Here is a 6,075-nt window from a genome sequence, read left to right on the forward strand (position 1 = left end):
GGGGGGCGTGGCGTGCCGGTTGCAGGGTGGCACGGATCTGGCGCGGCCGCCGGCGTGCGAAGTGGAGGGGGAGCGCAGCGGGGTGGCGCGGATCTGATGCGGCCGCCGGCGCGCGCGGTGGAGGAGGCGCGCTGCAGGGTGACGCGGATCTGACGCGGGCGCGGGATGAGCGCGGCCGCCGCCCCCCGCGAGGATCTGCTTGGTGGCGGCGCCGGTGCGTGAGGTGGGTTGGCGACACGGCGGTGAGGGGCTCCAAGCCCGATCTGAGTTTGGGCGGTCCTGCGCCCAGATCTCGATGGCCGGTGGCGCCTGGTTTGGGGAGGCGGGAGCGGTGGCCCGGTGGATGCTAGTGGGTTCCCCCTTGCAAGCGTGTGCACGTCCAGCTCCTGCAGCAGGGGCGCCTTCCAGCCTGTTGGTGCTAGAGGAAGCTCGGGCAGACCCGATCCAGCATGGAAGTCCGGTCCTTGCGCGCGGCGGCGCGAGCACGTTAAGTTTTGGCTTGGTTTTTGCTCAGTTTCGGCGTGCGGCGGTGCGGGCCGGTCAACTATGGTTCTACTTCGGTCTTTCCTGTGCGCTGCGGTGCGAATTCTCGCCCAGATCTGCGCACGGAGCCGGAGGATGGCCGAAGTCGATTTGGTTCGCCCAGGTCCTGCGAGCGGCGGTGCGGACCGGTCAGGTTGGCGTGTGCTCGCCTAGGTTCTGCGTGCAGCGGCGACTATCCCGTGTCTGGTGGTGTGCTTGGCCTTGTTCTGTCCGGTGGTGCTAGGTTGGTCTCGGATTCTGGATGGTTGGAGGAAGGCTTGGCTCCGGATGAAAATCCTGCATCGACCTCGTCGGTGCCGACGGTAACGGCATTTATGGATGTCGTGTTCTTCCTTGGAAATGCCGCCGTGGAGCTCATTGCTCTTCTCGCCTCATGGCTGAGGTCTCCGGGTGAAAACCTAAGATCTGGCGGAGCCAGATCGGATGACGGTGGTGTTCTCGATACCACTTCCTTCTTGGAGGCGTCATCTTGGAGGCCTCGACGATGGATTCCGATGGTGTGCACGGTTGCTGGCGGATCTTGGGTTTGTGTTGGTGGCGGGTGTCCATTTTCTTTCTTTTCTTTCAGCACTAGCCTTTTTGCTGTGCTTTCCTCCTTTGGAGGTGTTCTTGTTACTCCCCTTCTGATCAATGAATTTGGCAAGCTTTGCCAGCATTCCAAAAAAAAGAATCACATCAGCAAATCATGCTAGTAATGGAGAGTTGAGTAACCAGCCATGTATCTATATGTACGTACTGAGAAGATGTTGTAGTGGCCGGGGTCGGCGGGGTGCACGAAGAGGCTGTCGAGGGGGCCCTGGCCGGTGTAGACGGCCTAGAACCAGAAGCCTGACGAAGGCGAACATGGCGAGGCGGCCGTTCTTGATCTCCTTGGTGCGGAGCACCATGACAGGCTCCGGCGAGCCGCGGCCCCAGTTGCCCCAGTCGAACCACAGGCCCCCAGGTACCCCACGTCCGGGGTGGGGTTCTTGCGGTTGGGGAACCGCGGCTCGATGTCCACGGACCTCGGGTTGAGGTAGTCCATACACCGCCGGCCCTCCACCCACCCCATGAGCGCCATATGGGTCACGAAGAGCATCGACGGGTTCATGAAGTACTCGTGCTCGCCGGCGGTGTACCAGGAGAACTCCTCCATGAAGCCCCACTTGTGCAGGATCTCCGGGACCAGGTTCCTAGTCGTGGCCAGCATCGCCCACCAGCCGTGCATCAGCTCTGCCTGCGCGAAACACCGCAGCGACTCCGGCTCCGATCCGAATCCGAGAGGATCAAATCCAAAGTCTCCCGGGAGGCTGAAGGGGAATGACAACATAGGCATAATGTCAGAGACGAAATAAAATTCAGTACGTATTTTCCACGAACGATGCATAGAGTATGAAATTGGGTTTAGACTCATATCCGCCTCATATTTGAGCTGTATATTAGAGGTGTCAGTCAGCCCGGATGTATGAGGCCCGTTTGATGCGTCCATCTGGATCGAAATTTCGTGAGTGGTCAGTGACCGGACGGGCCGTCCGTACGTTTGAGAATTTTATTTTATTTTTGCGAAAAGTTTGTGAAGTGTTTAGCGCCCGGTTGTAGATGCTCTTAGTCATGAAATGGTGAAAACCGTGGGCTCTAGTGTAGATTCTCTTTATCTGGCCGCCCTGTCCGGATGGAGTAGTACCACGTTGCGTTGGTTCATCTCGGCCGTGGTTAAGTCACGTCGTTACGCCATTATTCATGTTTTTCTTTCGATGACATCGTTGCGCCATTGATTATGCGTTAACGACGCAGGGGCATGGCGTTACTGTTCCGTTTGTCATTAGTGGTGAGGAGACAGTTATGAAAGCAAGCTGACTGAGAGACAGCTCATGGAGGGAATTGGCTCGTGGACTGGACTGCACACCAGCCGCAACAACAGGACTTCCTTCCTTCCGGTGCCTGAATCTGAGGCTCTGGCAAACAGCAACCATCCTATCTATCTATCCTAGGTTCAACTAGCCCAATAAATAAGGGAATATCAATCTCTGAGTCCAGACTCCAGACTCATCTACATCCAATCAAAGAAAACCATATACAATTTAAAAAATTCAAAAGAATCCATTTTTGTATGGTAGATAAATTGATGTGTGAGGTGCATTTCAAATTTCAGATTATTTGAACATATAAGAGCTCTCAGCAAAAAAGGTAAATTGGACCAGAACAGCATTTAACAGTAAACTTTATTACAGACCCCAAATTTACCTTTTCTGCGGATAGCTACTCAAATGTTCAAATGATCTGAAATTTTGAGCGAGCCTCTCGCATCAAATCATTTACCATGCAAAAAAAGATTTTTTTTAATTATATTTGTTTTGATTTATTTTTTATTCAGCACGGGCGCGACGAGCGTAGGCATCAAATCGGTGCTCTCAATAATAAGCCCACGGGATAATGCAATGAACACGAGAGAGAGAAAAAGAAAATCCTCTCGCCCAAGAACGCCAAAGCCTGCCAGAAACTGAAACCGACGAGGCAAAGCCTGCCACATGTCCCATGTGTTGTTCCTTGCTCGACGCGTGGAGCGTGGAGCGTGGAGCGCCCAACCAAAGATCCTTTGCCGCTTCTGCGTCGTCTCTCCCTGGGAAAGATCCTTCTTCGTTCTTGCACCTTTTCGCCTCATGCCATTTCCTTGCGCCCGTTGCTGCCTCTTGCGGTCTGTCCCGGGGAAAGGCGTTGGTTGTTTAGCCTCTTCTTCTCGTCAACAAGATTAACGATCATGCCGTTCATGACGGCGCCGATGCCCGTTAGCCCTTTTTGATGTGTGCCGACTTGATCTCTTCTCGGGTCGGTTACGGGACTAAACATGTGTTGGGTGGCGATGATGGTTGATGTGACCCTCCCTGCTAACGTACGGCTAACCATGTGCGCGTGGTTTCGTCAGGTTCGAAAGCGAAACTTATTCTACGCAAAAAAAAAAAGCGAAACATATTCTACGGAAAAAAAAAGTGAAACATAGGAGTGGAAGACAAATTCATTGCACGAGTGACCCGGTCAGGCGTGAACGGATACGGATGCAAGGGCTAGCTCGAGGATAGGAGAGGAATATGCAGCCAGATGCTCTTCGCTAATCCGGCCATGACACGCAGTTGTGGATAGAATAGTAAACATAATGCAGTCGGTGACAGACACGATAGGAGGACACCACTCTTCTTCTTCGCGCAATCAGCCTGCTCCCCTGTCTCGAAATTAACTGGCAGCTGGCTTATATTCTGTGCGGAAAGCACGATTCTTCAGTGTGGCTCAATGCATCGACTACGTTCACTCTTTTCTTTTTAAATTATTGTTCTGTTTTTGAAATAGCTCACCGTCATGGTGACTAGCAAATACGGTTTGGACGGTTGTCCCATCCAGAACACACGTAGCCCCATGATACAACTTAAAATTACAACCAAGTCCTTCGTGAGCCGCAAGACCCACCAGGTGGACTAATTGGCAATTGACGCATATCGGTTGGGGAATCCCCATGCTCTTCTCGGCCTCGGGCCCGCGAAGAATGCCGGCCATCGCCGAAAAAAGAGGCAAATCCGACATTCAGCACACAAGAGATTCACAACCGACCTGCTGCCGACGCCACCTCCCAAAGAGAAAGCAACGGACGACCGACGACTCCTTGTCGTAAGCATAGAAGACCCGATGAGGCATATCTCTGGACTGCCAACGAAAGGAGTCCGAGCGCTGTCGTGCACGGGCCTCCTCCCGGGAGCGGCGAAGCGCAAGCCGGACGGCCACTCTCCTCCTCGCGGCCGTGTGGGATGACCTCGGGGTCGACGGATCTGAAGGTGAAGAACTCGGATCCGCTGCCCGCCATGCCGGAGACGAGGTTGGATGGTGCAGGAGAGTGGACTGAAGTGGCTAGGGTTTGGTCCGGCGAGTGGATGGGCAGAAATATATGTGAGGTCGGGTGGGCGAGCATGGGCCGGGTCCGACATGACTGGCGCGTCCGGCGCCCCATATCCGCCCCATATTTGAACTGGATATAAGGAGTGTCGGTCAGTCCGGACGTTTGAGGCCAGTTTGAGGGTGACAAGTCATGGATCAGACGGCCAGCCCGAGCGTTTGTGAAGTGTTCGGGATGCCCGGCTGTGGAAATGCCCGAGCGCTAGTCCTCCCACCAAGAACACCAGCCAGCAGCGACAGAATGGCAAAGGCAACCTGCGTCTGAGTGTCCCACGTGTTGTTCCTTGCTCGGGCCCGTGGAGCGTGGAGAGTAGAGTGCCCAACCAAAGATCCCTTGCCGCTTTTGCATCGCCTTTCCCATGTGTTCTTCTTTCTTGCTCCTTCCCTTGCGGTCTGTTTCCAAGGAAAGGCGTTGGTTGTTTAGCCTCTTCTTTTCGTCAACAAGATTAACGATCATCAGTTCATGGCGATGCGTGCCGACTTGATCTCCTCTCGGGTCGGTTACGGGACTAAACACGTGTTGGCGGCGACGATGTGACCCTGCTAACGTCCGGCTAACTATCGGAACAGAGGTTGGCATGGCTCAGCTCATCTGTGGTGCAGTGCGGTTTTGTAAGGTTCGAAAGCCAAACTCATGTCCTCGTTTCTTTGGTCCAGTGATGATGCTTCTAGTAGATTCGTCGTGCGGCCCGGCCAGGTGTGGACGGAACGGATGGATGGATGGATGCAAAGGCTCGAGGAGAGGAATGTGCGGCCAGATGCTCCTCGCTAGTCCGGCCGTGGCACGCAGCTGTAGAATAAACAAAATGCAGTCGGTGACACGACACGATAGGAGGGCACTGTTGGGAAACCAGGTCACCCGGAGGGGTGGCGGCGGCCGCGTGCAAAGCGCACGGGCCGGCCCCTTTCGTTTCTTTTTTGTTAAGTGGGTACTTATCCCTTGACCCCTGGTCTATATATAAAGCAACGAGGGATTATCATTGTAATCTCTGATCATTGATTAATAAAGCTGGTCTCCTCCATCTCTCTGTGTCATTTTACTTTCGCATACTTCGACTACTTCGTCTACGACGCTCGCTCTCGCTCCGCAACCTCGGACCGGACTCGCCGGCGGAGTTGCGGAACACGTTATCAGCACGCTTCGCTCCATCAACTCTCCGTCAAGCCTGCGTCAAGCCTGCATCACGCAGGCTTTCGTCGATCCCGCGGAGGTATAAGATCCGATCCCCATTTTTTTTGCAAAAATGGATTCCTCTCGTTGCTACGATTCCGTTTTTGCGATTAGATTATTATTCGGATTTGATCTACCTATGGTGCGGATTTTCCTCCCAAGAACCGAGCGGACGAACACGTCGCCGACCAATGTCGATGTTCTTGGACTACGAGGGACTTGTTGACTGCACTATAGGGAGTCGGTACAGATCGCGACCCTGATGGTCGCGGTACCGCCGCAAATGCACCAAATGTGTCATGCGCCGTCGGAGTTCCGGACGAACACGACGAAGATCCGCATCCCGAGGCCGGCGTCCAGATGACGCCGTACCAAGCACGCTGCACCGCGTCCTGCTGACGCCGCCGCCGCTGTCTCGATGGCCGGCTCGACGCCGCGTCGTG

General features: G+C 54.5%; 1 pseudogene; it reads right to left on the reverse strand.

Moving 5' to 3' along the window:
• Positions 1 to 1,007: 1,007 nt before the first annotated feature.
• LOC123120570 (photosystem I chlorophyll a/b-binding protein 6, chloroplastic-like) lies at positions 1,008 to 1,825 on the reverse strand (annotated as a pseudogene).
• Between the last annotated feature and the right edge of the window lie 4,250 nt (positions 1,826 to 6,075).

This window comes from Triticum aestivum, chromosome 5D (assembly GCF_018294505.1).
Source record: "Triticum aestivum cultivar Chinese Spring chromosome 5D, IWGSC CS RefSeq v2.1, whole genome shotgun sequence".
NCBI lineage: Eukaryota > Viridiplantae > Streptophyta > Magnoliopsida > Poales > Poaceae > Triticum > Triticum aestivum.